We start from the raw sequence: 25,182 nt of genomic DNA, 5'->3' as shown, positions 1-25,182 counted from the left end.
CCGCGAAAGTTCGCGAACCCGGTTCGCGAACCTAAAATCGGAGGTTCGGCCCAACTCTATAGGTGTCCCCAGTATAAGTAGCCATGAGTATAGTTGCCCAGTATATGTAGCCAGGGGTATATGTGCCCAGTATATGCAGTCAGGGGTATATGTGCCCAGTATATGTAGTCAGGGGTATATGTGCCCAGTATATGTAGTCAGGGGTATATGTGCCCAGTATATGTAGTCAGGGGTATATGTGCCCAGTATATGTAGTCAGGGGTATATGTGCCCAGTATATGTAGCCAGGGGTATATCAGAATCAGAATCATATTTATTTCGCCAAGTACAACGGGGGTTGTACCCGGAATTATTTTTGGCTCATTCAGGGTCGGAGATGGTACAAACACATACATGCGATCCAACACATACAATCAGGTACAGTATACACAGTAAGCACCTACCTATATATACATAATGCGCATAACCATAGTGAAGGACGCGTGGGGAAGTCTGGAGTGCTATGTGAGGGGAGCAGCCTGCCAACTATCGACTGCGCTCGCTCGCTCCACAGCAGTGTCCTGAAAAGAGTGGATAGAGAAATAGAGATAGAGAGAAGGGATAGCTAAAGAGAGACTGAGGAAGAAGGAGAAAGAACCAGGCAAGAGGAGAGAGACAGAGGCATTTTAGGGCCGCATTAAAAAAAAAAAAAAAACATCAGTCCAAGAGTCCATCCTTGTGGTCCGGTTCCCAGATGTAGGAAGGTGGGCAGCTGGTCTTCAGAGCTAGGTGATGGTGCAGGCTGACACGGTCCTCAACAGTGGCTGATGTAGTCATTGGGTGGCCGAGCAGGATGGGGGCTGCGGCTGATGGAGACCCTTACCCGAGCTCTGCTGGTAATCTCTTCCATGTGGGAGGCCCAGCAGGAAGCGACGGTGGTCAGGCCTTCTGTGCAAATGAAGTGTCCCCCATGCTGCGGGCTGGCGTCCTGGACTCCTAGGCAACAGCCCACGTGGTGGAGGGGCCTTGTCAATCCCAAGGGTGCGGAGGATGGGTGCTCCTTCAGTGCTGGTGGCATCCTAGTCGCCCTGGGTAGCGGGGGTACAGTAGTCATTACGACCCGCTCCACGTGGACGCTGAGCTCTGGATCACCAGCTCTCCAGTGAGCCTGCTTAGGTGTGGGGTCTCTGGAGCCTCCTGTAGTGGCGGTGGCTGGAGGGGCTAGCTCGGGGCAGCAGTCGGGCAGTCGGGGATCAGACGCTGATCCAGGTCATGGCAGCAGCGGTGGAGAGCTGCTAGTGTGGCCCCGCCTGCAGGCTGAATGCCGGAGCGGCTGCAGGGTGGAGCAGCGTCTCGGTCCGTCCGAGAGCCGATATGGATGGCGTCATGGCCAGCGTGGTGGAGAACAGATCGGGCACATGGGTCCTGATCAGCTGGCCGCCCGATCAGCTGGCATGCCATGCCGCCGTCGTCATGCGGCTGATGATCAGCGCCGTGGAGAAGCTCTGTGTCCCTACATCCTCCCCGGTAGGCTAGGGGGACCTGGGTGGTCAGCAGATGGTCGCCGATGGTCCGGGGGCAGCAGCGGCAGATTGGCAGAGCTCAGTGCTGCCCTCTCCATGCCTGCACGTGGGCCCCCGAACAGCTGATCCTTTCGCCATCCAGCATATCCTGCGATCCGAGGCTAGTGCAGAGCCGGATCGGCAGTGCCCATGTCCTCCGCCTTCTACCTCAGCAAGAGGTGAAACAAGAGGTGAGTGGAGGAGATATTTCCATTTAAAAGAGTAAAAAAGGCCGGAGCCCTGTGGCCGAGGCGTCCGAGTCCGGCACCATCTTGATATATAAGATATATAATATATGTGTCCAGTATATGTAGTCAGGGGTATATGTGCCCAGTATATGTAGTCAGGGGTATATGTCCCAGTATATGTAGTCAGAGGTATATGTCCCAGAATATGTAGTCAGGGCCCAGGGGTATATGTGTCCAGGAGGAGGCAGTGCAGTGGAAGGAGAGCTGTGAACAGCAGCGAGGAAGGGGGGCCATCTCCCCCCTCCTTCCCTCACCTTGGGGCTCTCCATCCCCCGCTCTCCCCTCTAGAACTAACGTGCGGGCGGCTGGCAGTGGGCGGAACTTAACTCTTCCTCCTTCTGGAGTGAGCACTCCACTGCTGCTAGTCTGGTCTTGTCTAGACCAGAGCAGCGGCACGCAGATCCGGCGCCGGATCGAGGAAGAGGTAAATCCCGCCCGCTGCCAGTAGTTCTGGAGGGGAGAGCGGGGGATGGAGAGCCCCAAGGTGAGGGAAGGAGGGGGGAGATGGCCCCCCTTCCCCGCTGCTGCTCACAGCTCTCCTTCCACTGCACTGCTCCCCTCCACAAATGCCCTCTGAAAAAAGCAAGTGGACGTCGTCCACCCGCGTCCACGCCCCACTCGACCCCTGGGCCTCTTGCTTTGCAGCGATGGGTCCCTGGTTTGAAGCCCAGCCAAGTTAACATCTACAAGGAGTTTGTATGTTCTCCCTGTGTCTGTGTGGGTTTCCTCTGGGCAATGTAGCCCTGCCAGAAGTATAGAAGAAAATGGAGAACCTTTTCATGCCTGGCCAGCAGCTGCAGCCTGTCAGATGCTGCTAGTACAGGTTATGGAATCACAGGGCTGCAGAATTTGGTTAAGCCAGGATCAAAAATGGCCACCAGCTGCAGAAGAGTCAGAACCAGAGCTGTGAGAGGAAGAGTACCTGCCTCCAGAGGGTGGACACAGACAGCCTGCATCTGACTCGGCTGTTTTTTTTTTTTTGAGCATGCTCAGTACGGAGTGGCAGTTGAGAAAACCGGTCAGAGCTGGTTAGAGCTATGGTGTTGCAGTTTTTTGGTGGGCTGTGAAGAAACTGATCTGTAAAAAAACATGGCACTGCTAAGATGATGTGCCAAGCTGGCTGCAAGGATTAAGAGAGCAACAGAGCGGTACAGTGAACCTGAAGACTGTGCAGAGAGAGAGAGGCAGAAAGAGTAATCATCTGATTAAGAAGTATTCAGAGTAGAATGTCCTGTCTACTGTGAGTCAATCTATGAAGACAGAGCATGCAAGAGAAGAAAAGATAAACTTGTGACAGAAGTTACATTGTGGAAAAAATAGTGTAAAGAAGGCTAATTGATCTAAGTATTAATGTATAAACTGCTCCTAGCTCAAGCCAAGTGTTCAGGTATTCTCTGGAGTTTATAAACTGTGTAAAAGAATCCCAAAGACTTTCTATCTGGGAAGTGAATCAAACTGCAGCCAAGAGGCCTCAGGAGTCTATAAGAGAATTTAAAGGAGTTATCAGGAAAAAAAAATGAGTTTCACTAACCTGGGGCTTCTACCAGCCCCATGCAGCTACCCTTTGCCCTCGTAGTCACTCACTGCTGCTCTGGTCCCCCTCCGTCACCTAGTATAGTTTTTGGCGACCTCGGGGTCGGCGGGCCGCATTGTGTACATTTTTACGCATTCCCGCTGGTGCAGGAACATTAACACATACATTTTTATGCGTTAGTGGTTCAACTATGATTACTCATAAGAATTCAGCAGTTGAAGCTGAAACCAATAATACGGAGGGGGAATTGAGAGAAATAAAAACAACATTTAAAGAACTAAGTGAAGAGTTGACCAAAATGAAACTCAGCATGCAGAAAAATGGATTCAGAAGAGAAAATCCAAGGTGGAGAGTGGAGACATAGTAACACATAGGAATCTGGATGTTGGATCTGTCACCATAGTGGCCATATTGCAAGAGACTGTGCAAGAAGCTTTCAGAGAAAATTAAAGGATCCTGCAGTGGTGGCCTGCATGGCAGAACAAGACAAGAAAGCCTCAGAGAAATGGAAGGAAGATACAAGTTAACATCTGCAAGGAGTTTGTATGTTCTCCCTGTGTCTGTGTGGGTTTCCTCCGGGCACTCTGTTTTTCTCCCACATCCCAAAAACATACAAATAAATGAATTGGCTTCCCCCTAAAATTGACCCTAGACTACTATACATAGACATACTGTATGACCATGGTAGGGATTAGATTGTGAGCTCCTCCAAGGGACAGTTAGTGACAAGACTATATATACTATGTAAAATGCTGTGGAAGATGCTGCCGCTATATAAATATTAAATTGTAATAATATAGGGCTGTTGTATAGTGCATAAAACTTTAAAAAGTAAATTGGACAATTCATTTTACTAATTGGCCCTTAGAGTACACACAATGTAATGTCTTTGCACAGCAAAGGGCCTGTTTTAACCTACCAGCAGGGGCATTACTATGATTTTGAAAGATTGGGTCCCAACTGGGAATGAGGCAAAAGTGGGTGTGATCGGGATGGATTGTGGGGCGGAGCCAAATGTACATGGGTCAAGCAGTGGTGTAATTCAAAGTCAGTGTGGTCTGCAGTACTTTTTGGGGATTTTAGTCAAGGAGTTTTAGGTTCTTTTTGATCCACTACATCAAATCCAGGTGGCATTGAGTAAAACAGAGTATGAAATATAAACAATACAGTTAACTGTACAGCTTATGCAATGAACAAATAGTAACAGATTTTTACATAATGGTAGAAAATATGCACACACATTACACAGCATTAAGAGACAAAATGGAAAGAGAGCCATAGTCAATTGGCATTACAGTCTAAAGGGTTAAGGGATAGGACAGTAAGTGAAGGGAAGCTTTGTATGAGATGGTAAAATGGTGGTCAGTTGCCAGAGTATCCGAAGAGAGAGAGTATGCTTCGCTGAACTAGTGAGTTTTCAGGTTGCGTCTAAAAAGGGTAAGTGTGGACAAGTAGCAGATGTATTGAGGGAGGATGTTCCAGAGGAGTGGAGAAGACTGGGATAAGTCTTGGAGGCGGGACAAAGAAGAAGTGTCCAGCGAGGAAGACAGGAGAACGATGTTAGTAGAACGGAGATTGCTTGTAGGGTGAGTATCAGGAAAAAAAAGTTTATTTAAATACGGAGGAGCTAGGTTGTTAAGTGCTTTTGAATTGCATCCTTTGTGTGACTGGCAGCCAGTGAAGAGACAGACAGAGTGGAATAGGGCTGCAGAAGGGGGAGGAGAGGGGAATAAGTTGCGTTGCAGAGTTCATGATGTACTGTAATGGAGTCAAACAATTAGCGAGGAGGCCACAGAGCAGAGCTGCAGTAGTCTAGATGTGAGACAGGGGTACAGAGGTTGTGACCCCATCGGGGCTCTTGGTTGGTTCTATGCTGATAATATTATTATTATTATTTTTTATTTATATAGCGCCAACATCTTCCGTAGCGCTGTACATAGTACAAACAAATAATGGGGAACAAATATACATAAGAAATACAAGACACTGTACAGTCATGACATTGAATAGAATAAATACAGATACATACATAGTTGATATGTAGTTGGTACATGTACATATGTTAAAATAACAGCAGTATGAGAAACACTAGGAGGAGGTCCCTGCCCTTGCGGGCTTACAATCTAGAGGGTAGTGGGGAGGAAACAAAAGGGAAGGAAACACAAGGATTAGTGGGTGAGCCAGTGTGCCTACAGTGCTGCCTATAGCAAATTATAGGCTTGTCTGAACAGGTGTGTTTTCAGAGTACATTTGAAGGTTTCCAGACTCGTGGCGTGACAAACCGACTGAGGGAGGGACAGCCGTGAGAAGTCTTGGATGTGAGAGTGAGAGGAGGTGACTAGGCTGGACGACAAAAGGGTCTCCTGTGAGCAACGGAGGGTCCGGGCGGGGAGGTATCTGGAGATTAAAGAGGAAATGTATGGAGGCGATAGCTTGTGTAGAGCTTTGTATGCAAATGTGAGAAGTTTAAACTGGATCCTTTGGGCAACTGGTAGCCAATGGAGGGATTGGCAGAGAGGGGCTGCCTCAGAGGATCTAGAAGAGAAGTGGATGAGACGGGCCGCAGAGTTTAGTAGGGATTGGACATGTGCCAGTCTACTTTTTGGTAGACCACAGAGTAGTGTGTTGCAGTAGTCAAGACGGGAGATGATTAGGGCATGCACAAGCATTTTAGTTGCTTCTTGTGAAAGGAAGGGATGGATTTTGGAAATGTTTTTGAGATGGAAGTAGCAGGAGGTAGTTAAAGTGTTAATATGTGGTTTAAAGGAGATCTCAGAGTCCAGAGTTACCCCTAGGCAACGAGCTTTGGAGATTGATGCTATTGGGGTGTTATCTACATTGATTGTGACAATGGGAGGTGGAACAGAGAGCAAAGGTGGAAATATCACAATCTCCGTTTTGCTCATATTGAGTTTAAGGAAGCGGGATGACATAAATGTAGATACAGCGGATAGACATTTGGGGACTTTTGATAGTAGTGTGGAGAGGTCTGGGGCAGAACAATAAATTTGGGTGTCATCAGCATAGAGGTGATATTGAAACCCAAAAGAGCTTATTATCTGTCCCAGGCCATGGGTGTAAATGGAAAAGAGGAGGGGTCCAAGGACGGACCCTTGTGGTGCGGAGAGGAGTTGGTATTGGCATAGGAGACCATGAAAGAATGTCTAGACAGGTAAGAGTTGAACCAGGAGTGTGCTAGGCCCTTGATTCCCAGTGTTGAGAGGGTCTGGAGAAGTAGGGTATGATCAACAGTGTCGAAGGCAGAGGACAGATCTAGGAGTATTAGTACTGAAAATCTGCCTTTGGCTTTAGCAGCTAGGAGGTCATTGGCAACCTTAGTGAGAACGGTTTCCGTAGAGTGTTGAGGGCGGAAGCCAGACTGGAAGGGGTCCAACAGGGAATTAGCAGAGAGAAAGTGAGACAACTCTGAGTAAATGTGGCGTTCCAGCAGTTTGGAGGCAAAGGGAAGGAGAGAGACTGGGCGGTAATTAGACAGGGCAGTAGAGTGTAAAGAGGGTTTTTTGATTAGTGGTGTTATGATAGCTTGTTTAAATGAAGAAGGGAAAGTGCCAGTTGAGATGGAAAGGTTAAACAGTGTTGTTAAAGCAGGAATGAGGGAGGAGGAGAGCTGGGGGATAAGATGAGAGGGAATAGGGTCTGAGGCGCATGTAGTAAAATGAGCTTTAGAGATTAATGAAGAAAGACGCTGTTCAGTTAAGGCGGAGAAGATTGTTAGTGGGGAGGAGGTTTGAGTGGGTGAGTGGTTATGTGGAGAGGGATAGTTGATAGTAGGGGAGCTGCTGGACAGAGAGGAAAAAGGAAGAGGTGGTTGGACCGGTGAAGAGGGTTGCTTTTGAAAGCTGTTCTGTAGTGTTTCAATTTTGCTCACAAAATATGCTGCAAAGTCTTCTGCAGACAAGCTTGTGGTTGTAGGGGGAGGCGGGGGTTGGAGAAGAGAGCTGAAGGTGTTGAAAAGTTGTTTAGGGTTATGGGATTGTGAAGAAATAAGTGTAGAGAAGTATGACTGCTTTACAAGTGAGAGAAAGTCCCTTATAGTGGGCGAAGTCATCTGCATTGGAGCTTTTCCTCCACTGCCGTTCTGCTGCCCTGGACTGTCTTTTCAGTTGTTTGATGGGTTCAGTCAGCCAGGGCTGTCTGTTGATGCGGCGGGGGCGGAAGTTTGTGAGAGGGGCGGCTGTGTTCATGACAGCGGTGACTGTGGTGGAGTAGTAGATGGATGCTGACTCGGGGTCAGTGTAGGATGACAGGGAGCCCAGGGGTTTTAGAGAGTAAGCTAGGGAGCAGAGGTTGAGGTTGTGATAATTCCTGCATAAGCGTGATGGATGCACTACAGTAGTTGGAGGAGGCAGGGAGGGGCTGATTGTAAAAGTTATGAGATTGTGATCTGAAAGGGGGAATAAAGAGTTATTAAATGTGGAAACTGGGCAGAGCCGGGTAAAAACTAGGTCCAAAGTGTGGCCATCTTTGTGGGTGGAGGTTGAGGACCACTGGGGTAGGTCATAGGATGAGGTGAGTGAGAGGAATTTTGTGGTAGTGGAACAGTTAGTGTCTATGGGGATGTTAAAGTCCCCAATGATGATGGAAGGAATGTCAGTGGATAGAAAGTGGAGAAGCCATGTTGAAAAGTGGTCAATGAAGGTGGAGGCTGGTCCAGGAGGCCGGTAGATGACAGCAACCTGGAAGTGGTGAGGGGAATAGATGCGGACAGCATGAGCCTCAAAAGAAGAGAAAGCCAGAGAAGGTGCAGGTGCAAGCGGAGTAAAGGAGCAGTGTTCGGAAAGAAGAATTCCCACCCCACCCCCATGTTTGATACCCGATCTAGGTGTGTGGCTAAACTTGAGGCCACCGTATGAAAGGGCAGCTGGGGACACAGTATCAGATGGGGTTAGCCATGTCTCAGTGAGCCCCAGGAAGGTGAAAGCATTAGTGATGAACAGATCATGGACGTGGGCTAGTTTATTGACTACAGAGCATGCATTCCATAATATTTACGTCTATAGATGCTTTGAATAGTAGTAATTAACACACTGTTTCCCATCCCCTTCTTGCACCTCTGACAATGTGATTGTCCTTGATTGGTTTTGGTATGCTGTATCAATTGTTATGTATATGGTGCTTGCAGGGGCGTTGCTAGGATCCTAAGACATCCGGGGCACTTTTGGGCACTCCAGGCAAAAAATGGGTGTGGCCATGCACCAGAATGTGGGTGTGATCATGGGTGTGGCCAACTGTACACAAACTTATTAGCGGTCTAAGTAGGCCTGCTCAGCAAAATGTTGGATGAAGCCCCCTTCTCCATTAATACAGAAAAAAATAAAATGCAGCATATAACATAAATAGTCAATGTCGCGTAACCATATGGGGCATGCTGAGTGCTGTGTGCTATCATGCTGGGCGCTGTGGTATCTCTATGGGGAATGCTGGGTGTTTTGGTGACATACTGTAAGCTGTGGAGCCTGGAGGCTCTGTAGGGAGCATGCATCGTTGTGTGTGTCTTCACTGAGATTCCCCCTGACACCCCCACTCCCCCCGCCCAGCAGAATAGCACAGAAGGAGGAACTACTCATCTCCTCCATCCGCTCTCCAAGTCTGGAGACATACTCTGTAGCGGGCGGCAGTACTTACCTCCAAGCAGCTGGAGTTAAGTACTGCTGCCCGCTGCTAGGGGGACATCTGTGGCACCCCAGAATAGATCCGGGGCACGTGCCACTGATCTTTGGGGCCAGCAACGCCCCTGTTGGGGGCCCCAGTATAAAACGTGCACCGTGAAAATTAGGGCATGCACAAGAATCTTGGCAGTGTCCTGTGCAAAAACAGGGCAGATGCCGGAAATGTTTAGGTGGAGGCCACAAGAGGAGGATAGTTTTTCAATGTGTGGTCATTCTGGTAATGCAATGCACATTACCAGAATGACCAAACATTTAAAAACGATCAGCTAGTAATGCTTGTTACTGTAGCAATGCTCGAGCTACTCAAGTATTGCAGGTCACATTAAAAACATATCTTGTGGTACACACTACCAGTAGTAATGGTAATATTGCTTGCACTGTCTGTGCATGGTAATATTACTGCTAGTTAATTCATAAGGCCCATTATGCCATACAAGAATCACTTATAATGTGGGAATTCCTGTAACCCACATTGCATAATATAGCAGTGGCAGTTGGTTTGCTGTGGATGGTTGTGAATGCCTATACTTAATACTGCATCAATGCACTTTGCACAAATGAGTCATTCAATTATTGTTGTAGATAGCAACCAAGTTTCTTAGTCACACTCTTTCTCTCTAAAGAGTACTGAGAACATAACTCATAGCTATGGAAATTATTAGTAACAAAAGCCAAGAGTGTAACTAGAAAGGAGCAGCCCCTGCAATCGTGTGTGTGTGTGTGGGGGGGGGGGGGGGCAGATTTGTAAGGGGACCCCAACTACTAACCTTCCCTTCCTCCAATATAGGGGACTATACTTCAGATCTGGTGTTTTTGTGGCTACACTTGTTATGGGTGTGAAGATCTAAAAACAATAATGGTGCACAAGCCAGCCTGGGCCCCCAGGAACTCTCACTGCCCGGGGTGTGAAGATCATGATGGCTGCACTTTATGACCCATATGAGATGGGCCCCACGGCAGCGGAGGGCACCAAGAGGAGGCAAGGGAAGGGGTGTAAACATTGGGGGCCCCATGAAAGTTTCGATGGGGGGGCCCCATGATTTGTAGTTACACCACTGACACAAGCGTTATGGTCATCTGCATGTGTGTAAATGTGTCCTATCAAAACTTAATCTGGGAGGAATAATAAATAAAAAATAATATTGTCAGATATTTAATTGCACCTTGTTTCAAGGATATTTAAAATCTTTGTTTTGTTAGTATAGAGTTATAGAACTTATACTTCCTGCCATTGGGTCCCTGGAAGAGTGAATATTTTCTATAGTAATTATATGGAAGCTGTAAGAAAACTCGCCCCTGGAATGATCGTTTTGCTTTTTATTCCCTGGTAATGTCAATGTGGTGAAGTAAAGTCATCAGCTGAGATCCATAGGGTTGGTCTAATCAATGTTACAGAGCTGAGACTGAGTTCTGTTTTCATCTCTTGGAAGCTGGAGATGCATTCTGGTGTTGCTTTCTGCCTAGAGATGGCCTGAACGGTTCGACCGAGAACGTATTTGCGCAAACTTTATGGTGGTTCGTCCCGCCCCCTATACTAAATCATTAGGGTCAACTTTGACCCTATAAATCGCAGTCAGTAGGCACAGGGTAGCCAATCAGGCTACACTCCCTCCTGGAGCTCCACACACCCTTATAAAAAGCAGGACACGTCAGCCATTTCACTCACTCATGTGGCTGCAGTAGTTAGAGAAGGGAGAGGTGCTGCAGAGACACGCCGCATGCTGTTTTATATACCAGTCCATGCATACCTGTTAACTGCACCTGTGTAACTGCACATTGTTGTACCAGCAGTCAATGCAACCTGTTCACTGCACCTGTGTAACCTCACATTGTTGTACCAGCAGTCACTGCAACCTGTTCACTGCACCTGTGTAACCGTACATTGTATTAGCCAAGTCAGTGCATACCTTTCACTTCATCCCCCCAATATGGAAAAAAAAGAGTCAGAGCCAGAGGCAGGCCACCTGGCAGGTCTGTTCGAGGTCGCACTGTCGTGATTTTGTGCGGCCCACAACCAAAGTACAGTGTTAAGAAAAAGGCACATGCCATCAACCCCCAATATTGTCAGGACGTAGTTGACTATTTAAAGAGACACTGAAGTGAAAAAAAAATATGATATAATGAATTGGTTGTGTACTATGAATAATTACTAGAAGATTAGCGGCAAAGAAAATATTCTCATACTTTTATTTTCAGGTATATAGTGTTTTTTCTAACATTGCATCATTCTATAATATGTGCAGATTACACAACACTCAGCATTCAAAATGAGTCTTTCAGAGCAGTCTGTGAAGTAATGAACTCTCCTCTGGCAGAGGAAAAGTAAACAGTTCAATTACAGTTGAGATAATAAAAGTCAGATAACAGCCCTCTCCACGACTAACTTAGTCAGAGAGCTTAATAGCTTTTTTGCATAGAGATAACAACTGGAGTTTCTCAACTCTTCCTGTCCTGGAAACAATTAGACTGATGTATCTGATCTTAATGTTTTATTTCTTAGCTGTACTACACATACAAATCATAATATCATATTTTTTTTTTCGCTTCAGTGTCTCTTTAACACAGAACACCTCATCTTACTCAGCTTCTGCACGGAAGCATGACATATCTCACTCCTCCTGCTCTGATTCTGGCACCCCACTTAACACTTCATCGGCAGCCATCCCCAAAGTATGATCATCATAGGGCTCAGCAGTGTGGACATTTTTTTGTGTGTCTGCCTCAGATGAGAGCAATGCCATCTGTACTCTCTGCCACCGAGAATTGAGCCGTGAAAAGACCAAGACCCCCGTAGGGACAACTGCCTTACTAAGGCACATGATTATAAACCACAAACTGCAATGGAATGACCACCTGAGGAAAAGCAGCACACAAAAGCAAAGCCACACCGCAGTGGAACATACCAGGCCACAATTTTTTCTCAAAAAGGTGATACATAAACTGTACCGTGATTTTGAAAGGCAAGTGGTGACATCTCTGGCACACAGTGTTGGGTCAAGGGTCCATCTGACCATGGATGCCTGGTCTGCAAAGCATGCTCAGGCCTGCCCGAAGTCAGTCCCCACACACAGCATCTCTGCCTGCATGCCGTGTGACTGCCTGTCCCAAGACTAAGTCGGTCCCCACACAGCATCTATGCCTGCAGGCCGCTTGACTGCCTTCTCCGCCACCACCAACAGGGTCCAGGACTCCAGGCAGATTCCTGAATTTTTAAGGCCACTGCTAGCAGCTGCCGCGTATCACAATGAAGCAATGACCGCTGGCTATATGAGTGTCTCGGGGGGGGGGGGGGGGGGGATTGGCACACCCAAGATAATAAGGTCATCGCTTCATTGTGGACAGACCAAATTCGATCAGCTGGACAGTCACTGTTGTTCTGTCATTGAGCTACCTCAGCCCGGCGACCATATGGGCTTGAAAACCGACATGGCCTGCACTCTCGCCATGGTGCGCACCAGTCTAGCACGGCCACTATTCCACTATTCTACATCACCGATAGTGGTAATGTTATCGATATTCTGCTATCACCTTTCCTGACCTATCTTTCACACTAACCTTATGTATATTAAAGAGGATCTGTATTGTTAAAATCGCACAAAAGTAAACATACCAGTGCGTTAGGGGACATCTACCCTCTGTCACAATTTCGCCGCTCCTCGCCGCATTAAAAGTGGTTAAAAACAGTTTTAAAAAGTTTGTTTATAAACAAACAAAATGGCCACCAAAACAGGAAGTAGGTTGATGTACAGTATGTCCACACATAGAAAATACATCCATACACAAGCAGGCTGTATACACCCTTCCTTTTGAATCTCAAGAGATCATTTGTGTGTTTTTTTCCCCCTGCAGTTCTCATGCACTGAAGTTTCAGGCTGCTCTTTTCTTCCTGCAAACAGCTTTGCCCTTGTCTGTAATTCCTCAGTATGTGAAAGCCCAGCCAGCTCAGAGGACGATTTATCCAGCTTGTAAAAGATAAGAGAGAAGAGAGAAGCTGCCCTAATCTAAATAATACACAGGCAGTGTGCATAGAGGGGCCTGGAAGGGGGAGTTCATAGCAGAACCACAACACTGAAGAACTTGGCAGCCTTCCAGACACAGGCCGTCAAGTCTGACAGGGGAAAGATACATTGATTTATTACAGAGACTGTGATAGTAGAAAGTGCTGCAGTAAGCCAGAACACATTAGAATAGCTTTTGGAACTTGTAGGATGATAAAAAAACAGGATGCAATTTTTGTTACGGAGTCTCTTTAACCTATTGCTAACCCACCCTCCGCACACGCGCACACACATACACCACCTCTTATCACAAATCTTTACTTTACTATATCTCCATTTCTATTTGGAGACTGTACCTGAACTCAGTGCGCCGACACCTGCATTTAAAGGGGGCTTAGATGCTTTCCTTGCGTTGAAAGACATCTATGGCTACAATTACTAGGTAATGACCCGTGATGTTGATCCAGAGATTTTATCTGATTGCCATCTGAAGGTATTTTTTCCCTTTTGGGGCTAATTGGAGCATGCCTTATAAGGGTTTTTCGCCTTCCTCTGGATCAACAGGTATATGTGAGGGAGCAGGCTGGTGTTGTACTTTGTTCTCTGGTTGAACTCGATGGACGTACTGTATGTCTTTTTTCAACCTAAATAACGATGTAACTATGACACTTCATCCCCTCTAATGATAGCCAGAACCCAGCTATGTTATAACCGAAATCCGGTGCCTCAGGTGTCTTAATTGTACATTTTCCTCTGCCATTGCATTTGCAGGCTACGGTGGTGCCAAATTTTCCTAGTGTGCTATTCGCCGAAAATGTCCACTTCATGGAGGCACTGCTTAAATAAAGGAACACTGGAGATATGGAACAAATAGATCACTTAGAACATGAAAATCCACCTGCAGAAGACTTGCTCCGACAAAATGGGAATCATTTATGATATATGATGTGGTCTTAGTTTTATTTTATCTTTACCATACAGACACATTGGTAAGTGGAAGTTGCATAAAAATGTAAAGTTTTACAGCCTTTACTGTTCTGGCACCATTTTAACATAGGCAGTTTTTACACTTGATACATATCTAGACAAGACACAGAACATTTATATCATGCTTTTCTCCTGGCATACACAAAGCACCAGAGCTGCAGCCACTAGAGTGCACTCTATAGGCGGGAGCAGTGTTAGGGACTGGTAGTCTTGCCCAGGTCTCCTCACTGAATAGTTTTGCTGGCTTACTGAATAGGAAGCGCCAAGATCTGAACCCTGGTCTCCTGTGTCAGAGGCAAAGCCCTTGACTAGTACACTATCCAGCCACTTTCAATCGGGATGGCTAACGCGGTACTATACTCTACTGCTACTACGTGATACATATCAGTAAGTCTTTACTCTGCCACCTTAACAGAGCTTGCCACAATCCATACATTTGTTGATGCTGAGTACTTGCAATACACAATGCTTCATCTTCTGGTGTATCATTCTACATAATACACGTCTACTCGTATAACAATACTGCTGCAGGTGCACCCTATTTATATATCACAACATGCATACAGGGCAAAGAAAAGAGCTGTATTCATTTTGAATTGATAGGTAAGACTCTTCCTATACCTGCTTTATTTAAGTAATCTGAAATAAAATATAACAGTATTAACAAGCACGGCTTTATTACACATACACAGCGGTAATCTTATGCAGCAAGACAAGGCTTATACTTTGTAGTGTAAAAATAATAACAATCCTAATTTAATTATAACTAATAACATTATTAAGATGCCATCATGCACTGCAAATTAGATAATGTGGACATATAAGGCTAACATTTAAAAATAGATGACACAGAGGGGTAGATGAAACTGTTCCAATAAGCTTGCAATCTAAGTGACTGAGGGCAGAGGAAAACTCATGGTAACCTGCATAGTAAATGTTTATGGAAGGGTCCTATGATCTATTTCCAGGTGTCTGGATGCATAATTTAAAGTTCCTTTAATCTGTTGTGTCATTCCCATTTGGTGGAAGGTAGGCTTCAGTTTATGATGTCAACTATCGCATCAAAGGTTAATGGCAGTTCTCTCAGAATGTACTTAGATGCAGTGCCTTGTGTAAACCATTTATCCAAGTTGACCTCAGAAGCTATGATAACACTGGGTGACAACATATAACCTTCATCAAATGCCCCTGGGGATATCTGCTTCGCTAGACCTGTGACCATATGGAATCACCAGGGAAACAAGTTAGAGGACAGCAAGGTTGCAATGGTACTTATGTAGTGAAATACTGTGCAATGTTTAAGAAGTATTACTGTGCAGTATTAAAGAGAAAAGTCAAGCATCACTTACTTGGATTGCTTACCTTGTATCCATGGTTATGCAATACAATAGATGCTTCACATTACACCAGCTACAGCAATTATTTTAGCCACTTTTCTAATTTATTTCCCCCCATAGCCAAATTTATGAGTCTGGAGTTGTGGTGGGCTGTAGCCTGAGCTGACATAGGACAGAGAGCATAGTTGGGGAAAAAGGGCAGTGCTTTATGAATATGTTTATTTCAACCCAATGCATTGCATCTCCTCTTCTTCCAATTGTTCTGTGCTGCATACATGGCTTCTGATTTCCAAGGCAGGATTTATACTTTTCTCACCGCTGTGCCAACTTTCTTGCAGCTTCCCTTCCGTGTGCAGTACCCTCCTCCTATTCCTTGTGCAGTCCCCTCTTTCATTTCTAACATTCATGTACAGCAGTTTCCTTCTGTTCTATACAGGTCCCTTGGGCAGCAGCTGCCTATATCCATGTGTTGCTCCTTGTTTGCAGCCTTTGTATTACATTTGCAGCCTCTTCTTCCATATGCAGCAATTCCTCTTCCCTTTCCAGCCGCCCCTTGGCCAGCTGCCGCCCAATGCCCGCGCCCTGGCGGCCTTTCCAGAAATCCACATTTTGTCATAACCTATGAGTCATAGGTCATGACAAAACTGGTAGGGTGGAGCCTAGGAGACCCATGCTAAGTCTGCACGGGGGAGGGAGACGCTGAAATCCTATTCAGCAACGAGATAGTGATATACAATGCTGTTAACCTTTATAAAAATATACAGGCATTACTGTTTTTAATCTAAATATTAAATAAGCGGTTTTACACATTTCATTTTCTCTCTGAGTTTACCTACAGAATGTGTCTATTTATGAGACGCCCAGGTGGTGGACATTGGCTGTGACTAAAGAATTGATCCGGTGAGCAGGGGCATACTGTGGAGGACACCTGGGCGCGCAGGTGGTGGATCTCCCTCCGTGAACACTTCCTAGTCTATTGGTGTGGTTGCATGTCAGTCACAAAAAGGGTGTCAGTTTTTATGGTCTAAACAGGCTACACTATATATGGTCTTTATCGTCCCTTAAAGGTGTTTTCCTCATAAAGCAATCCTGGTGGATGCAGTACTGGAAGAGACATTAAGGATTGAGCACTACTGTGATACAAACGTTTGCATGGAATAGGCGGATGGTAATCTAAGGACAGTGCTATCCACTGGAAGGGAAGTTTTTATACGTATATAGAACATTGACTGTAGGATTAAGGGCAGTCAAGCGCAGCACTATTTTCTGGGAACTGCATGTTTACAAATCAATGGAGATATACCTATAAACTTTCCTGTTCATAAAGATTTTGCAGTTACTCACCACCTGCATTCTGTCTACAATAACGATGGCTATACACTTATCAATTTTTCCTGTTGAGATCCATCCGATTCTATCACTCTGATTGAATCAGCTAGAAATGCAGTGGATGGCCTGATTGATTATTCAAGCGATTTTTGGCCAAAATCTGTTGATTAGATTGAGCAGTCCAAATGGAAAATCTAGGTTGATAGGCGGGTGGTGGCAGATCAATGATTTATAGCGTTGCAACTTGCAATGGATCAAACAGTGCAATGTTGTGGTTCAATAGATTTTTAATTGATTCCATTCTGGAAAATGTAATAATAACACTTAAAAAAATAATAATAAAGTGTTTTTTTATACTGTACGCATAATTGTGGACAGCTTGCAAGACCACAACTTGCAAACAGTCCGCAAAAATGCTCACAATATAAAGAGACACTTAAAAAAATTCTACCTCTTTTGGTATAAAAATCGTGTGACATTTAAACGTCGGGGAGGTTATTTTGCAGTGCTGTATATTATAGTTATTTTGCAAAGAAAAGTTGATTAAAAGTAACTTTACATTTTTCCTTTTACTTCAGGTTTTCATTACCTTAAACCAGATGCTTACAACCTTAGCATGCATTTCCTGTAAGGGTTACAGTTAAGCGTCGGTTCGGACAACCTTAAAACCTAGTGTCTAACAAATTACCCAACACTGAGTACATATTCTGTGTTATTGATAGTGCATATTATTAAAGGCGGTATTCATAAACTTCAAAGCCTTATATCTGCAAACAAATATTTTGCCAAATATCTGATACCAGATATCTGTTTTTCTTAAAAGGAAAATCCTCTGAAGAGCCCTGCTTTCAAGGGGAGGTTGTGCTTTCTTGGCCTGTGTGAGGAGGACAGGAAGTGAGGCATTTGATATAACAACAATATTTAGATAAGTGTGAGACATCTTTTCTCCTGAAACAATCTGAGTGAACTCTGTCCAAGACCGTCTTCAGCTAACTTTACATTCTCTTCATCCTCTCTGCTTGATACTTAATGAGGGAATTACTTTTACAGGAACATGCACCGTATCTGGCAATGGAAAGCAGCCACACATATGCAGGAGGGAAGCAGCAAGATTAAAAGACTTTGACTCAGATTGTCATAAACACGACTGAGTAGGCTGTTACATGGTCCTGTGAAGATAACATATAACAAGGCCTTAAACAAATCAAAAGCAGGTGTTCTTTTTTTATCAGGCTTCAGCACTATGTGTTTTATCAATGAGGGCTGCTTGTGTATATGGGGACACACGGAGAAGCACGTGATCAATATGATCAGCTGACATTTTAAAGTGTACCTGAGACGGAAAAAAAATAGATACATACTGTACGTGTCACTTCCTTCAGCCCCCTCCAGGCTGATCATCGTCTTCCTGCATCACCTGGATCGTCCGCATTTAGCCCTGGAAAGTTCTCCACTTAGGGCCAGCCAGTACCTTGCGCAGACGCAGAATGCTCCCTGTGGTGGGAGCACGACGGGGTCACGCATGCAGACAAACCATGCATGCACAGAATGCCCCAGAATGGATGTCTTTTCAGGGCTAATTGTGGACGATCTAAGCAGTGGAGGAGGACGGTGAAGGAGCGATCAGCCTGGAGGGAGCTGGAGGAAGCCCCAGGTATGTATATTTTTTCCCCATCTCCAGTTTACTTTAAATCTTTGATTTGGTCAAGATTATTTGATAAAGCAGGAAGTGATCACAGCAAATCAGAGTCTTGCACATACACATTAGTATGACTAATGTCACAAATACACAAATTCTGAGGGTGCCATGGAAACTAGATTATTTAGTGTCCGAGCGTACAAGTCCAGCAACACTCTTCCCTTTGCAAACCTCTATTATAGAATCTACTCTGTAAGGGCCCTTCTCCATGCATGAAAAACATGTTCTCATGCGTGATCGTGCTGTTTTTCTCTCTATTTCTCCTTCCATGATTTTGCCATGTTCCAATCTTGATCTGTCAGGTGCATGGTGCGATTGCGGAAGCGCTTGCGATTTCCGACAAGTGAAAAGTATCAGGCAGGAAAATTAGCTTGAACTGTGGGGAAAATCGCATAGCGGTACATTTGCTATGCAATTTTCTTGTGCTCCTATTCAAAGTATAAGAGCACAAAAAAAGAATCACAGTCGTGGAAAAACAGCGCCGCGATTTACACGTTAATTGCAGTGTTGTACCAATCTGCAAAATGCAAGGGATCCACACCTAGTGTAAAAGAGTCCTTTGGATTAGTGTTGATGGGCTTTTTTTTTTTTTTTAGTTTTGCTTCTGATTTTGCCTCCCTGGCTCACTTTGATTGTGAGTTACCCTTCCTACTAAATTATATGTTATGTTTACCTACACTAGGTTGTGGCAGAGTACTGTACCACATTAGTTGTCAGGTGAAGGGAGCCATATTTATTTCCCTTTAAACAATACTAGTAGCCTGGAGCCCTGCTGATTTTTCTGGCATCAGTAGTGTCTGAATCACATACCTGAAAAAAGCATGCAGATTCCCTATACATTTTCAGGATCCATAGCTAAAAATATTAGATCTAGAGGATTAGCAGGACAGCCAGGCAGTTTGCATTGTTTACAAGGACATAAATATGGCAGCCTCCATATTCCTCTCCCTTCAGTTTTCTGTTAGAGCAGAATATTTTCCAATAAGGATGCTACCATTTATTGACGAACTTAAAAAGTTTCATAGAGTAAGCTTTTGGTATATTGTAATATCTTCTTCAGACTATATTTCAGGTTTTCTTTTTTCTTTACTGTCACCTTGTAATTTGGAGACGTCTTCCATGGATTCTTTAATACCACAGAAATTTGATGGTCACAATGAACAGACTCAGAGATGGTTAATGAGCTGAGAGAACCAGATTGTCCAATCATTTAATCATAGATCTACTTTTCTGCGATTAAAGTCCTTCCTTTATAATGACATAAGAAATAACATAACCATGAAGAGGCTGATAGATTGTACACATAGGTGAAACTGATGAGATAAACAAATGTATTTATTCTCCTATTCCTAAAAATGACTTTGTTTTTAGATATCCATGGTTTTATTTTATATTTAAACATTTACAAAGTAGATTGAATGTTTTATTGTCTTTGCTCAATAGCAGCCTATTAGGTGTCCAGAGTTAAAATACATGAACTATAGATATAGCAATTTAGTAAGGAGGCTTTTTGATCTTGTTCAGCCCCTTACAGTCTCCTAGGAGTTTTGGTTCACCATGAGCTTGCTGGGCAATCTGTATTTGCCTGTCAGTAGGTTTACAATATTCCTGACAATGTATCGACAAGGCAGAAGCTGTCACTTGCATGCTTGAAAATTAACTGTTTCGGGCAGCAAAATAAAAAAAAAAAGTAAGAGCCTGGTTATTAATGTGTTTTGCACATACACGTCTATCTCATCATGTGACCTGTTGCCTGGGTTCTCTTAAAAGGACCACTACAAAGAAAAAAGTAAGTAGTTAAAATCTGACAGAACTGACAGGGTTGTGACTAATCTCATGGGGGATTCTTCTTTCTTGTTTGCTAAATCTAATTGCTAAATAGTAAGATATCGGCCAGCCTCCCAACTTCCTTGCACACTATTTTGGCAGCTGGACTGAGCAAGTGCCATTCAGGAAATGTTTTTTGAAAACAAAGAAAACCCATGAGGAGATGGACTAGTCCAACACCTGTCAGTTCTGGTTTTAGCTTCGTACTTTTTTCCACTGTAGTGGTCCTTTAAAGCTAAGAGTTCAATGAAGGACAAAACTTACTTAAAGTGGAATGAAACTCAGCATTTCCTCGCTGTTCTAGCAGGGGCTGCATAGTGTAATGGTTAAGGGCTCTGTCTCTGACACAGGAGATCTAGGTTCCAATCTTGGCTCTTCCTGTTCAGTAAGCCAGCACCTATTCAGTGAGGAGAACTTGGGCAACACTCTCTAACACTGCTACTGCTTACTGGGTTTATCCTAGTGGATGCAGCTCTGGTGCTTTCAGTCAGGCAGGAGAAAAGCACAATCAAAACGTTCTGTGTTTACCTTCTTTACAGCAGCATAAACTACCACCAAAAAAATAAATAAATAAAAAATTGTAGCAGAACGGCATTTAAACAAGTGGATAAGCCCTTAGGTGAATAAGGTGGATTAGATCTTTAAAATACACTTGATAGTGCGTCCTTACTACATGCCATAGATTTATATTAATATCAGTGACTAGTGCCATGTGTGGATAAAAAAATCCAACAATTAAGCCATTTCTTAAAATAATGTATCAAATCTACGCCCACCTCTTCCCCCTCCGGGTTCCCTGTGGGTGTTAAGATGCTGATGACCACATATCACCTCAGAGCAACGGTAGACAGCAGGTTTCCTTGACAGCAGTGTTTACTGCCAGGTTAGAATGAATCTTTTTTTCTAGATAGATCATTATTCTAATTTATGCTATGTAGATATTACTACAAAGTTAGTTATGGCAACATTTGATCAGTTGCAGTCCATTAAGCAAATAAATGAAACAGAAATTGTTTTATATGATTGTGTAAATGTGGCCGTATGAGTAGAAGTGACGAAGATCCAGAAGATATTCATAGATCTGAGCATCATCCCAGTACAGCGGTAGTGAAGTATCCTTCTGAGAGAGTCACGTTTCAGCCGAAGCCCACAACCCATAAACTTTCCATATGTTGGCAGCTAAAAGAGGTCCCAAACAGTTATTACAAATAAACATATCTAAAGGGAGGGGAGAAAGCATATCCAAGAGGCCAGAGGCTGGGTTTCATAAAAGGAAGAAAATGTCACATCCTCCATCTCCCAGCAAATAAAAAAGCCATCAGCTCATAACAAGGCAATGATAAAAGGTGCTGAGGCCAGTAAGATTAAGACTTTGTATTAAGGTTCGGGCGCCAAAACTGACAGCCTTTTTCTTTTATATTTATCATGTCTTCACATTGGGGTGAAAAGCCATGGCTCCCTCCCATTGCTGGTTACAATTTATTGCAGCTCCATTATTAGGAGATTGCAGTGGAATGGGGAAGAGGAGGGATGGGTTCCTGAACATGTTACGATAGCCTCCTACATTATGCTCTTGACAGGTTTGTCAGCTCTTTGCAGCAAGCCTTGTAAAGCACTTTAATATCATTAGCACTATTTTCTTAATGTGTCTGCTCTACGAACTCCCAGAAAATATCATACATCATATGCAAGACATTGCTTTCTCCATCCATACCACAACACAGTGATTTCACTGTGAGGAACCGGCCTGAGGTTTTTAATCATCATAAAGTGATCATTTAATTTTATTGATTAAGAGATAAAAAATGAATAAATATAGTGGTATTGGATGGACAACCCTTTATGATGGAAACCACCCTTCCATCATCATGCACATCTGTTGATAAACCGTAGTTATTATTATATTTGCCACTTAGAGGCCACAAGATGATTCTAAACAATCAGCTAATTTGTATATTTTTATCTTCATGGAAAATAACTCTATTTTTAGTTCCTTCCGCCTTTAGGCAATCATTATAAAACATTTGGTACAGGAAGACCAAGAAAAGAAAGCATACAGATGAGGGTCAGAAGGTAATATTATGATTTGACAACAACTATAGAAATTAAATGTGATGTATATAGCTTTTAAATATAGTTACTTTAGTAGCTGTCTACTCATAGTTTTGATTTCCAGTCTTTTTCCACCCCTGCCACCCACAACATTCAAGTGGACATTATTGCTGTGTATGTTCTTATTAGGGAGATCACTTAATTTAACTGCATGCAGCGTGGTGGTGTATTCCCTTGCGGCAATGGATCCCTGGTTCAAATAGGGTCCAGACGCTATCTGCATGGTGTTTGTATGTTCTCCCTATGTTTTGCTCCTATATCCAAAAAATACAAATAGGTTAATTGGTTCCACCTCAAAAATTGGCTTTAGATTACAATAGGAACATACCACAATGGCTGAATATGGTTCGGGATTAGATTTTAATCTCCTCTTTTCTATCTAGGGATATTACTATTTACACTATGTAAAAGCAATGTGGAAGATGCCAGTGCTATACAAATGGACAATAATAATCATAATGCTATTGTCATCAGAAATGAGAAAGTTGTTCTCACTGTAGATGTCTGAGAAGTTAAAACCATACCCAAGAGAGTTTCTAACAGTCCTTCACTTTATACAAAACTAAAAAGAAGTTTAGTCTAGCGTTCCACTTTAAAGCCAAATATGGCAGGGATTTAGTGCTCAGTAGCCATTAATCACCTTGAGAAGATTTGCTAAGGAAATTACCTTACTGCGTGAGAAGATCTTGGCTAAAGTCGTTGTCATGGAAGGGTTATTGGTCCTCATGATGGTTCTCAGAAATGAAATGATGTTTATTGGTATATAGCCACCAGAGAGGAACTTTGATAAACTTAATTTCCCAGTTCTCAAACTTTCCATTACTTGTACAGGATAGCAAGACCCTGAAAGTATGTCTCGCTGCCAAGGAGGCCTTATATTGAAGTCCATGAGAGCTGGGATATTTAATATGTAGTAGTGATTTCTAATTTTAATTATAGTTCTACTTCCATGTGAGAAAGAGATCATATTTGACTTTGGTTGGCAAGGCAAGCTAACTCTCTAAACAAATATGATATGCTTATAAATTGCTGATAAATCACATGGACATTCACATCTGTTTGGAAGGCCTAAAAGACATTTAAAGCGTTATGACATTCTGAAAAAGTTAACCTAAGTGTAAATCTGCATCAGTCTTCACATTCTTTTAAGTAATGGTGCTCATATGAGCCCCAGCAGGTCCCTGAAGATTGATGGACTTTCAACTTTTAAGTCCGCTGCCTATATCATACATGTATTTGGGTGCTCCAATTAATCTTTATGGGCCTAGGTATTTTAAAAGATAATTTTTAAACCAATTGTTTTTAATGGAAAATAAGCTCTTCTGGCTTAAATATATATTTTTGAAGGTCGTTTGCTGGACTAGGTTTCCAGTAGAACTGATACATCAGGTCAGGCACATTTTGGGTGCTCCAAATTGGTCAGCTTTATTATCACAGACGAAAGAAAAAAAAATTCAGAACCAGGAAACTAAAAGCCTGTAAGCTAACATCAGTTAAGAGTAATTGTTTGAAGGTATCTTAGAGGATGCTGTTCAAAATGAATGCTCTGAACTGGATGGCAGCACCACAACAGCATAAAACAAGCAGGATTTAGCAATAACTCCTTGACGTTGATGATGTGTGTCTAACAGCTGGCCACATGCACAGTAAGTGCAACAGCGGGTACTGTGACTACCAAGGTATTACTCTCGCCTGTTGTTTTTTTGACTTGATAAAGGGTCCTCTGCGATTTTGAAACTTTGGATCAATGAAGATGGTTTCATCTTGCCCCTTTCCCAAAATGCCCCTTGTGTGACAATATGCCCCAGTCTATGCATTCAGGTCTCAAGTCATTAAAGGTTTGAGTGATATAATAGGGCGCCCCATCTCCCTTGACCACAAAAAAAATGTTTTCTTAAGCTACTTTTGGATGAAAATCTTCTAAACTCATCCAAAACTTTCATGTCAGAAACCTTATTCTATGCTAGACAAGAGATTGCTTATAGATAGCTTTCACACGCAGCTCTGTCATTTGCTTTATGGAAAATATGAATTGACAATAGTCTGCCTCTTAAAATGCTAAATATGCACACAGAGAACGCTCAGCTAAATTTTACAAAGTCTGGGATCAGTGGAGGGAGCATTGGTGGGCCTATTTTAATAAGTAGGGTATCCTATAATAAGCAACTGGTTTTGAGCCTAGGCTATGTATGTAACCTCCCTGATCTCTGTGTAGTTAACACCTGGTTATAATTTAGGTAATTATACACTGTTTTGTTAAGTAATACAACCATGGATTACTTTCTCTATGCTGTGTACTCCTCACATCCGACTTATAACCTGAATTATTGCTATATGCAGAGAAGGATTATCCACCAGGCAACCTAGGCAGGTTCCTGGGGCCTAGTGGGTGTCAAGGGGCCCTCCTGTCACCTTTTTTGACCTCTCTCCACTTCAGCTTACCAAAAAGTCAACAAGGAGGTCCCAAATCTACTAGGGCCCCCTTGTGGGTCGTTGCATTTTAATCTTCTCTGGCTATATGTAGAAATACAGTAAGTACTCAACTGCAATGATTGAAGGCAACCACATGTACAGCTCATGTCTTTCTTGATACTGTGCCTTTTTTGCACTATACATGCAGGTTTTCAAATAAAGCCTTGTTTTATTAAAAAAGTAAATAATTTCTATTCATACCCTATAGATAAAAACTCTTCCAAAAACTAGTGTTAGCAATGCTTACTTTTTGTAATGAACATATTGTTTTGCTTTGCCCAGGTTAGGAATGCCTGTCTACGAGGTGATTATTCTATTGTATTGACTTTTGTGTCAAGCTTGTTTCAGTTTTATCACTTGTTTCTTGTCCAGGAGGCTGAGCAGCCACGTGAAAATTAAGCTGTCTCT

The sequence above is a fragment of the Hyperolius riggenbachi genome, chromosome 3, assembly GCF_040937935.1.
Source record: "Hyperolius riggenbachi isolate aHypRig1 chromosome 3, aHypRig1.pri, whole genome shotgun sequence".
Classification (NCBI taxonomy): Eukaryota; Metazoa; Chordata; class Amphibia; order Anura; family Hyperoliidae; genus Hyperolius; species Hyperolius riggenbachi.
The sequence above is the reverse complement of the archived record's forward strand: the minus strand, read 5'-3'. Positions refer to the sequence as shown.